This window comes from Anas acuta, chromosome 3 (assembly GCF_963932015.1).
Source record: "Anas acuta chromosome 3, bAnaAcu1.1, whole genome shotgun sequence".
Lineage (NCBI taxonomy): Eukaryota > Metazoa > Chordata > Aves > Anseriformes > Anatidae > Anas > Anas acuta.
In genome coordinates, this window is record NC_088981.1 from 105,135,810 (window position 1) to 105,148,270 (window position 12,461).

Here is a 12,461-nt window from a genome sequence, read left to right on the forward strand (position 1 = left end):
AGAAACACATCAGCACAACCTGGTGTGAACAGCAGGAGACTGGAAATTCTTATTTACACAACTCCATCCATTCAGCCCTTTTGAGCAAATGGTGATTTGTAGTAAAAGCTTGTGTCACAGGCTCAGCAAGCTCTCTGCTGTGCCTCAACTCATCTGTGGAGCCAGAATAGAAGAATGCAAATATTATAATAATGAAGATAATTATGGTATCTCTTAGAAATAAAATATGGAACAGCTGGACTATGTAGACAGTTTACTGAAAAGGTTGATGTACTTCACCAGTTTCCTCTGGTACACTGGATACAGCCCCTATCCTATGAACTGGCACAGCAAACTACTGCAGCTCTTTGTTTCCTAAGTGGATATCACAATCTGAGACACACAAGTTATTCTGGCATTAGTAGCATTTGTTTTTATGACCCCAAAGCTATACCTTGACAGCTTTGCCAGCATGAATAAAAAAATATTTCAGCACTACATTTTCTTTCTTTGTACACAGACATATCATGTGTAATGATGCTACTGAAATCTCTATGTTCTTTTAAGAACATATTATTAAATGACATTATTAGATAAGCAGCTTGAACATGAGGGGATATGGCCTATAACTTTTTTAGCTGAAATATGACCCTACTGCAACTAGTCACATTACATGTTACTCTGATGTATCATTCTGGTATTTTTTCTAATCAAGATCTCAAAATGTATTTTGGGGTTAACCACTCTAATCATCAGTTTTATCTATCCTCCCTCTCCCTGCTTTACAAAAGGAAGTATACATACTTCCTTTTTACTTTTTACTTTATACATACAGTATAAATAGACACTTCATAAGATATTGTACATGGAATCGCATTTTGGAACAGACTTAGGTAACAGTAAATTATCCTGGTACTCTCTGGATTACTGGATTCATACTCTGGCAGTAAATCAGCTCTCTGACAAAATCTGTGGGGTGACACAGAACTCAGATATGTGGCAGTAAGAAAACACTACTCTGAAGTTCAGCATTAACTTATTTAAAGAAAGAAATGCTTTCTGAGCATAAGCTTTGAGTAAAAAATCCTGTTTATTTTTGTTATTCTCCAGTTTTACAAATATCTTTCAAGGAATTTATATAGTTATTTTCTTCTCTGGTATGAGTGCAGCTTCATGTACACTTCCTGCTTGAACTGGTGGACATTGCAAGGTTAGCACAGGACAAGCAACATGCACCTTTCAACAGAGATGGTCAAGAGTGCTGCTTCACACAATGGACACAGCTGTGTGGGAGGAATATCATTAACCTGGCTTGCTCACTCCTCTCAGGTAGGTCTCTGTTGGGCAAAAGTCTCTTTTCAGAGATCATACACTAGTGCTATTCTGCAAGAAAATTCTTGCCCCTGCATTGAATGTGTGTGTGCTAAGAAATACAGAGACACTGTGTGGTTTTATTCTCTGCTGCTAAAGGTATGAGGGAAATGCCTGATCTGATATCAATATAGAAGAGAAGTAAACACCCATTGATTTCAGGGTTAAAAAAAAAAAAAGGAAAATGCTCATCAGACTGCTGTCTGTTACTTCTGCATGCTTGTTTAAGTAAGGGCCAGCAGTACTAGAAAAGTGATGAGGCCTGCAGATATATTATTAATTTTAAATTTTCAGAATACAGTGAAAGTTGTTCTTCCTTGTCACAGCCTTTCCACTGATGTTTTTGAAAACTGATACTGTGGCAGGCACAATGGCAAGCAGTTTACTTTTGGTCTTTACCCTGACCTGTTAAAACTTATTTGTCATTACAGAGCCCACACAGGGTAGCATCAGATGATCATAATCAAACCTGTTGAAACAGAGTTATACGGTATTGCTGTGATATCTATGTCCAGTTTTATGGCTGAAGAGAGTACTATTCAAGACTGAAGTAGCATGCACTAATATGTGAAGGATATTCAAGGAAAACAGATAAATCCTGAACATTATGGAAGAACTCTATTTACAACAAATCTGTGTGAAAAAATAAATAATTCATTACAATTAGATACTTATAGACATTATTGCCCAATATGTATTGCCCATAGCATTCTAACCCAGGGCCCTACTATTTAAGACACTGTCTTCTGTGCTTTAATTTTAGAGAACTGCAGAATGGTTGAGGATGGTAGGGACTTCTAGGGACTTCTCTAGTCTAACCCCCTGCTCAAAATAGGGTCAGCCAGATCAGGTTGCACAATCAAGTTTTGAATATCACCAGGGATGGGAACTCCACAATCCGTTTGAGAAACCTGTTCCAATGTTTGACCACCTTCACAGTATTTTATTATTATTATCATTAAATGGAATTTCCAGTATTTCTATTTGAGCTCATTGCTTCTTATATTTGCAATGGGCACCACTGAAAAGAGCCTGGTGTTGTCTTCCTTACTCCCCCTATCAACTTGTTTTTCTAATTCCCCCATGGATAAGACCCTTGTTTTCTCTTTGATGAGCAGTCCCATTACTTCATACATGGCATCACAAATTCAGAACTGAGGGGAATTCCTTGACCTTCCTTGACCTGCTGGTACTGTTTCTCCTCACACAGCCCAGGGTGCTTTTGATCTCCTTTGCTTCAAATTTGCATTGCTGTTTCATGGTCAACTTTTGGCAGCCCTCAAACCCAAAACCAGATAATTTTACAGAATTACTTGGAATTAAATATCTACTGAATGTCACTTTTCTTCATCTTTCCTTAGGCAGACATCCTGGATATGTCTCCAGTTAAGAATTATTTATAGAATGTGTTTTATTTATTTATTTATTTATAGTAGCTTCATGAGGATAACTTGAGATTTATTATAGCGTGTAGCTTTTTGATAGTCTGTGATATGGGCATTAGGACCTGCTGAACTATAAGAAAGCAGATTTCTTAACTTTGAAATGAATTTGTTGACTTGAAATCCCATAGAAAATGTTTGTTTGCTTGTTTGTTTTCCCAGCCGGAAAACTCTTGTTTTCAACTATCTTTTTATTGAAGATGTATTCAGATGCTGTGTTTTGATAAAGCCTATCTCTTTGGGAGACAAGTGAAATTAAGATTTTGACAGTTATATACACACCTATAAGCAGGAAATATTTGACATAACTTTTTTCTGAAGGCTAAATATCTAGGGTTTTCAGAAATGTAAAAGATCAAAGAGGCACCATGGGAAGTCTCAGCAACTTTGCATTACCTAAATATGAATTATTTTGTTGTAATACTCTAAAACTGAACAAATAAATAACAATAATAAACACTTGTTAAGGTTTGTGTATGTGTGTATATATATATATATTTGGTCAAATTATTTATAATTTCATAGAATCATTGAATATCCTGAGTTAGAAAGGACCCACAAGAATCATCGAGTCCAGCTCCCAGCTCCACACAGAGCCACATACACACACACAGAGCCACACACACAGAGCCACACACACACACAGACACAGACACACACACAGACACACACACGCACACAGACACACACACACACACACACACACACAGTGTATATATGTTGGAGGAAGAATGGCCGAAAACATGACAGACACTAGTATGGTCAGATCATGCAACCCTTTATTACCCGAATAGCCTGACTTTTATAGTAAACTTAACAGGGGCGGATAGTGTCTCACACAAGATTATTGGTCAAAAGCACTCAGACAAACAACTGCATGTACACAACCCCACCTGCAAGAAAACAACCCCCTTGTGATTAGCAGTCACGTAGATCCCGTCCTTTTAGCCAGCTGCTGGCAACAATATTTTTCTAAATTCCTCAACTGGTGTGATAAATTAGTAGGGGTTTGTTCATTGTCCTTGAGAATTTAAAGAATCTACTGAGGAGATAAGGTTTCACAACTCACGGCATTGTAACATGGGGACAAATGGGGAAGGGGGGTTGGGTAAACATCCTTGTTAAAACAAAGATTCTGTAAGATACCACCCATCCACCGCAAGACATCTTGTTTTGCCCCCACCTGAACACAAGCACAACGTGTGATCACCGGAGGAAGAATAACAACCCCCAACAACAGACTGCGCAGCCTCAGAACAAGTCTTGACAAGTCGACAAGGCGACAGGTCCCGACAAGTCGACAGGTCTCGACAGATCAAAAAGTCTCGACAAGCCGGAACTTCAATGCTATAAAACAGCAACACTGGAAAGGGGAAGTTGTGTGTCGTGGTGGAGCGGAGACTCCCCGGCCGCCCAGCGCTGTTTTGCTTGTGTCTGCTTACTTGATTAATAAAATAATTTCAATAGACCAGTAAATTGTGTGGTCTAACTTATAACAACTGGGCAATGTGGGAACTTTTCATAGCGTCCTGGTAGCTTGGTTTGCTCAGCTGCAGCAAGCCATGGGATCTTTGCTGTTTCAAAAATCCCTCAACATATATCTAAGAGCATTGTCCAAATGCTTCTTGAGCTCCAGCAGGCTCAGTGCCATGACCATTTACCTGGGGAGCTTTTTCAAGTGCCCAGCCACCCTCTCAGTGAAGAACCTTTTCCTAATATCCAACCTGAACTTCCCCTGATGCAGCTTCATGTTGTTCCCTCAGGTCCTGTTTCTGGTCAACAGAGAGAAGATTTAATGCTGCTGGTGTTGATTGCTTCGCTTTAGAACTAGTCTGTGTTTGTAGTGATTCTAAGAAGAAACTGCTCTGTTCAAGTACAGGCAGGCATGTGTTGGTGATTTATTTCATACCGTCTCCGCTCTTTGGATTTGAAATAAGTAACAATGAACTTCTAATTCTACTCTAAGCATAGGTCAGGGCTTTACTGTTCTACAGCCTACTCATCACACATGGTATGGGGTGATTATGTGATATAGCTTGCTGCCCAGAAAGAACAATAGGGACAATATTCACATTTTATTGTTGATTCTCAGGCTAAATTTAAATTGTATACAAGGAAAGTTCCTCCTGGTATGATTCTTAATGATTATAATAGCTTCTGGAATTCATGCCAGAGTACTTAAATGTGGTAAAACTGATTACATTATAAATATCTCCTTAGCATGTTCATTGCTCCTGCTACTTAAATACACTTCTGTTTTCACAGAAAACAATGTTTATGGTTAGTGTTCTGTAATACTCCTGAGGTGTGTTTTGTCATTTTCTTTCAGTGGTGTACTTGCATGGCATGTACAACCCAGAAAAATTAGAAGATGCGGAAAAAGGGATGTTGAAAATCCAAACAAATATGTCAAGGTCCATGGAATGATTTTGTTGTTGTTGTTGCCCATTACTATTTTATTTTAAGAACAGAAGAGTAGAAAGGCATCTGCAATCTTCACATTGTTAAAGCGAGCATCCCTGGAAAGTACCATTCATATGCAAGACTCACAATGAGACTACGCTGTGAATGCTTATGCTGCCCATCTCTTAACTTGCCTCTATGGAAGCCATGTTATATACACAGTGTGTAGAGGTTAGGGGAAGGTTAAGGATGCCAGCCATCTCACGCTTTATGCCTACAGGTTCTTATGTCATTGTTAGATATGTCAGCCTTGTAGCCTGCAGAGGTCTGCGTGTACCAAGGTTCCCCATTGTACTGTCTCAGCAGTTCTATGTTTGATGGCTGAATACATAAGTAGGACCTTGATTTGTCTGTCACTTCCAGAGACTTCCAGCTTTCGTAGTGTCTGTTGTGCCAGCCTCTGTTGCTATGACACTGAACTACATTTAGTCTTGATTGTCAGCTCAGTAGTTTCATTCCTTGCTACTTAAACAACAAAACATTGAGCCACACTTGCTGAAGAATGCTTTTCTGGTTGGCTTGAATGGGAGATTGTTTTTCTCCTGTAGAGTTCTTTGTTCTTTATTTTATTTCTCTATAAGGAAATCAGACTCTGAAGAACACATTCTGAGAAATGGACTTTTTTTAGTCCATGTTCCCTGAGCATTGTTTTCCTTCCACCTAAGGCTATGGAACAACATAGTATTTTAAAAGGGAGAAGTGGCTAGCGTTAAGTTCTCTGTGTTCTTCCCCACCATGTCCTCAGGGACTGTCCAGATACGTATCAAATTGCAAAAGCCTTCTCCCCAAGGCCTTTTCATCCTCTCCAAATCTGTTGCTCACTTTATCTTCCCAACGATTCCACAACTGATTCACACTTTTACTTTTCTTAACATTAGTTTTCATCTAGATAGCCTTTCCTTTAAAGAATATAATGATTTATCCAGGCAGCAGCAGGTGTCCTTCATCATTCAGGAAGCAGAAGGGACTTTGTACTTGCATGTCACTCATTGGAAAGGGTGTATATAAAAGAAAGGCTATGACTAAAATCAAAGGTGCTCCAGAAGTACAGTGAATTATGAGTCATTTTGTCAAATGCTTTTTTTTTTTTTTTTTTTTTTACTAAATTCTCACAAAAGTAGTGGTTTTAAGATATGTGACATATGAGTGGGCCAAAAATAAAGCTCAAAATAATGCTCAGGGCTTTTTTGACCTTATGTTCCTCAAAGATCTCGTGTTTCTATCCAGATTCTTACAGACTCTTTCCCTTGCTTCCAAAAGGTCTTATTTAAACTAGCCTGAGCATTCTTAGTCTGTTTCAGTCAAAAGTGGATGGGCAAGACTTGAAGGGATCTGACAAGGTGATTGTTGAAGACAGTCATATCAAGGAAACCTCTCCAATAAAGAAATGTATTTTTTATGCAAAAACATTTTTTTTCAGTCATTCTAAACATGCTTATCATTATTTCACAACATTTCAAATTTTCTGAGAAGAAAGTAAAATTCACAGTTGTGCAAACACTCCTGTCTGTTTCACTAAAACCAATTTATATTCCAGCTTCTCAATGACATTTTCGTTAGTTGTGAGATTAAGGATCATATTTAGGATATGTGTAAGTGCATATAGATGCATGGAATTTTGGATATTTCTATATCAAACTTACAGCTGGATAGACTGTGAGATGGAATGTGATCAAAACATTTCCCAAGCACCAAGTAATAAGACAAAGGGAAATGCCTCAAGTTGCACCAAGCGAGGTTTAGGTTGGATATTAGGAGAAAATTCTTCTCTGAAAGGGTTGTACAACACTGGTACAGTCTGCCCACGGAAGTGGTTGAGTCACCATCCATGGAGGTCTTCAATAAACGTGTTGATGTAGAACGCAGTAGCATGGTTTAGCAGTGAACTTCAGCATTAAGTTAAAGGTTGAACTTAGATCATCTGTTCTATGATAATCTATGATGATCTTAGATAATCTTAGATGAACCTGAATGATTCTATGATTCTATTTTATATAAAAAGAGACAATACAAAAGTCCTGGTAAGCTACAAAAGCTTGAAGGTAGTTAAAGGTAGTTTCATAAGGAGGTTTCATGAAGATTTGACAGATTAAAAGCTAACAGTACTACTGTCACAGTCTCAATGGAAATCCATCCTGATCTCATTAACAATAAAGAGCAAGAGACACAAGAAGAACAATGAACAGAAATGATTCAGAATGCAATGGAAACTATTATTTAGATTCCAGGTCTTCTCCTATATGCACAGGTCACAGGCAGACACAGAACAGGAGAAAAAGCTGCTAGAATGTAAAAGATGAATGACTTAATGTAAGTCAGAGCTAAGCCTTTCTTGTTTGAAGTGTTAAGAAGCAGACTTCTGCAGTAAATCTGTATCTACAAGGGAGTTTGTGTCATAATAAACTGTATCAAAATCATGAGAATAAAATCACAGAAGACAAGATGATTCAATTTAAAGTGTTTTCAAATTTTAAATCATTTCCACTCCTGTCCATCCAGCTCAGGCTCAAAGTGAATGCATTTTAAACTTATTGGTCAGTATAGGTGAGATAACTTCTTAATAAGCCAATCATTTGAAATAGATATATATTTGAAAAAAGAATATAGTCTTTTAGATAATTATGCATGATGTAAACTGTAAATCTTAACCAGTTAATTTGAAAGCAACTCTGTAACTGTGTGCTGATGCTTCACATTTTAATTTAATAATCATTTTATGCTTTAAGAAGAAAAACTTTACTAAAGAGTGATTCAAATTTCTGATTTTTTTTTTGTCTTGTGTCTGTGTGTGTGTTGTCTAATGTATCTTTGTGTTTTGTTTTGTTGTTTTTGTTTTGTTTTGTTTTGTTTTGTTTTTCCTGAGATCATAATTTTTGTGATTATTAGGTTTTATTTCATTTACCAGTCCTGAATTGAGATTTTATGAGACAAATCAGAATCCAGTATGTGCTAAACATTATTTGAGACATGCAGCTTTAATGATGGCAACTGGTTGTCTCATTTTGTCACCAAGAAACATAAATGCTAAAATAATGATCCTACGTAAAAGAGTTTCATGTAAAAATTAGAGACTGAAAGCTAAACTAGAGATCACAGTGACTTCTAGTATTTTAATGGTAAATAATCTTCCTTTTGTGATGCTTTATGATATCATGTGGATTTTCACCATTGCATTATGAAAATTTATAGTTTAAGTAATAGCAATAGAAGATTTTATTCTGTTCATAAAATGTTTTTTTCTGATTTCATAGAGCAGCTCATTAAGCTTCTTAGCTGATTTTATTATTTTCTGTGATTTTTTTTTAAATCTTCATAGCTGTGCTCTTCCTGATGCAGTAAGATCATTGCCTCTTATCCTGATTAGTCCTGTGATTTTTTTTTACACTAACAAGCGTGTATATATTTTATTACAGTACTTGAATAGAACCTTTTCATCCTTTTTATTTTTTTTTCTCTACTGACTGGGTACTCTTATTACACAAAGAAAAATGATGTGGAAAATGTATAGATAGCTCTTCCTAGCACAACTATATGGCTTTTCCAGTTATATTGCACCAGATTGCTATGGTTCCATTTGTTTGCCTAAACAAAGGTGTGTAGTGTCAACTGGGAATCCATACCAGTGGTCTGGTAGCAATGGCAAGAGACCTATGAATGACCCATTGAGTGGACAGAAAAATGAATGAAGGCATTTGAAACTGTACTAGATGCAAACTTTTTGTCAGCTTGACAGCACTAGGCACCTGAATTCCTAGTACCTTTCATGGAACATGGTATTTCTCGATCTGTTTACACAAGATAGCTGAATTGCTATATTCATTGTTCTAATTCTAATGGATCCTAATTATTTGTTATTAGAATAAGTCATAAAATAAATGGAGTTTTTATTCCCCAATCCAAAAGAAATTATATGTTGTTAAAGATCTCTATTTTAACAGTGAGATTTCAGGTCCAACAAGAGGGACCAATTGTATTCCATACCTGGGATGACAAGCTGTTGCTTCAGGCTTTTTAAATGAAGTTATACATTTTTACCTTACAGCATGTTTTATTGTGGGTGCATACATAAGGTAAGGAGAGGGTTGCCACTGGTGGTTTCACTCTGATGAGCACCTAAATTCCACCAACACTGCTCTCATGCTCTCCCAGCTGCTGTTGTGCAACAGTTTTTTTGTTTGTTGTTGGTGTTTTTTTTGTTTGCTTGTTTTGTTTTGTTATTGTTTATTTTCCCTTTCTTCATTTCTGCACTCCCAGAGGCCCAATCAGTGTTGTTTACTGGCTCAGCTCTGGCCAGCGGCTGGTCCCTTTTGGAGCCAGCCGGCTAGAGCTGGCTCTGATCTGACATGGGGCAGCTGCTGGGCTCTGCTCACAAAGGCCACCCCTGCAGCCCCCCTTCTACCAAACCCTTGCCACATAAACCCAAAACAACGGGATCTTATAATAGGGATTAGTTTTAAATAGTTTAGGAATAGTTTAAAATAGGCAAGTCCTTCATGAAGATCATAGAGATCTACACAGAGGAAATTATCCCAGAGATTTGCACTGCCAATATTTTTGGTTTTCAACGTGCTGCTGCCCAATTTATCTGTGTGGGAGTTATTGATGACCTCATTTAGGTCTCCTGTATTTGCAAATGAAACCTTTCCAATATTTTTGAAACCCCTGTGGGCCAGAGTGGAAGATTCATGGGCTCCACAGTCTGACACAGAAGCGGTTTATATCATTACAGTGGGTGCATGATGCGTTCAACAGAGCATGACATGAAGTCAAGGTGTCATGTATGTATGCAGTCTAATAAACCAGTGTTGAAGAAGCTGGTTAAAAGAAGCTAACTTTAACATTATTTCCTCTATACTATTTGTAGAGGTTAGACCCTAAAGAAATCTATTTCTTCAGATGCTGTTAAGGTTCCTTTATGGAGTGAAATAGTGTCTCCCAAAAGAAACCTGGAAATTGACTCATTGAGTGTAGGTGTAAATGGATTATAAACGAGTACCAGGTAGAGAAACAATTAACAGACCTATGTTTCTTAGCTTATGTAAACAAGCAACAGTGGCTCCCTATTCAGCTTCTGTGACATGTAAAACTAGAGTGAATAAAAGACTAGGAAAGAGGATATCTGTAATAAGAACAATGACATAATGTAGCACTAGATAAGCAAGTATCTGCAAATCTTTACTGAATGTCAAAGCTTTTCAGTACCATCACCAGTAGGACAAAAATCCAAAAAGATAAGTTCTTCATTTCTTTAGCCATAATTTCTGTAATGACTTTAGGTCAACTCTAAAAATAAAATATATCTTCAATCTACCCAGGATTCCATTTTAATTGAGTTCAAACAACATTGGCAGAGATGGAAGAGATCAGATGGCACTGACCTCCTGTGGACCAATCAGGACCACTACAGCAGTTGCTTGAGCTAGTGTCAGCAGTGAGATAAGAGATCAGCTCACTATGAATCTTTAGCTCAAGTTATAAAGAAAATTTTCAAAGTACCTTTTAGTAAGAGCTGTCCTTTGTACACTAACCACAACAATATACACCAACATGCAAGACAATGATGCATTAATTAACCTCCAGTGGTAAGTTTTCTAGAATTAGCAGTGTGTGATAAACACTGAATCATAAACTGTTTCTAATGTTTTTGGTAAGTCTGATGTAATTGCTAGTCCAAATGTGTATTTTCTGAGTTATTTGTGCTGTATTGCAGAAATTTCATTGTGAATAGATATGAAAGGGGAACTGAATTTACAGCATATATTAAGGATTAGCACTCAACTTTACAAGTTTCCCTTATTCTGCATTAGCACTTATACATATGACCATGTTGCAGTTATAATTTAAAATAATATTTTAAGGTACACTGCATTTTTTATTTTCAGTTGCTAAATTAAAATGTTAAGGGTCACCAACCTGCTAGTTTGCCTCTTGCTGCAACACAGTAGAATTTGCAATGCAAATGTGACAGGAAATTTGAAAATGGGAAAATCCTTTCTGTTAATGCAGAACACTGAAAAATGTCCATATCCTCTTTATGGACATATATATATATATTTAAACTTAGAGTATATAGACAGATAGATTGTGAAATATTCATAGATTCACACTGTCTGTGATATATAAAAAGCACCAGTTCTTGTTGGATATTGTTAGATATTGACTTTCCACTACATTTTTGAGAATATATTCCTTTTCAAAATACTTCAAGTCATATTTTCAATTACACCATGGTATTCCTTTATTATTATTGTCATTTTTATTATTTGCTAATCGCAACAGAATATTAAAAGTACTTATTATATGGAAAGACAGCTTATCCCACAAGATTTGGCATGTTTTTTTTCATGTTCTTTAGAGTTTGCATAAGATTTGCCCTTTTGTGAGACCAAACCACCACACATTACTAGGGAAGACTCCACAGGGATTTGTTAGATACAGTCTGTCTTGGGACACTTTAAGTTAAAGCTGAAGTTTAATTGGGATACAAGTAGTCAGTTTCCCAGTCGGCAATACAAAATTTTGGATTCTAATTTCTTAGACCAAATTTTGATTCCAGCCTTCATGAACCATGTATTCATAATTATATGGATGCAGTTTTTCATATACAACTTACAGTACATGTAGGCACAATTTCCCGTCCATTAGGTTTTTGGAAGCCTTTCAGCCCTTGCACATCTGTTAAATCTCAACTACTGGGAAAATTTCACAGCTTTAACCTGAGATCTTAACTTCCATGTATTTCAGTACACAATTCTAGTTCAATTTCTGGATCAAATTTTGACTAGGTTAGAAAAGGCTCAACATATGCTGAAAAAAAAAAAAAAGATACTCCAAAAAAAAAACAGAATTATTGAAACAAACTGCAAGATTATTTCTTTTAGATCAGTTTAAATTAATCAATGAAAGATCCTATAAACATTTCAGGCTATATTGAATTATTAACATAATTCCATACAATTGCTTATAGGCTTGAAGTTGAGCATTCCTTTATGTGCATGCATGATCAAGTACTAAGTGTTCTGAATTCATCCCATAAATTTAAAGGCAAGGCTAGTGTACAGAACTTGAAAAGTCAGTCCACCTAGCAATAATAGAAATGTATGTGCTGTATGCTTGTTTTTCTTCCTTATGTATGTGTGTATAAAACTCTCCCTTGTTACTAGTTACTTCACAGTATGAAATGTTTTTAATTTGTCAAAATAATAA

The 12,461-nt window shown here is 36.6% G+C and overlaps 1 long non-coding RNA gene across 1 annotated transcript in view; it reads left to right on the forward strand.

Annotated features, from left to right (window-relative positions):
• The first annotated feature begins 965 nt into the window (after positions 1 to 965).
• LOC137854778 (uncharacterized) overlaps positions 966 to 12,461 on the forward strand; it is a 92,714-nt gene continuing 81,218 nt past the window's right edge. Inside the window, exons 1-2 of the long non-coding RNA XR_011095393.1 lie at positions 966 to 1,308; positions 4,556 to 4,679. This is a non-coding gene — a long non-coding RNA (uncharacterized lncRNA). The remainder of the gene's footprint in view (positions 1,309 to 4,555; positions 4,680 to 12,461) is intronic.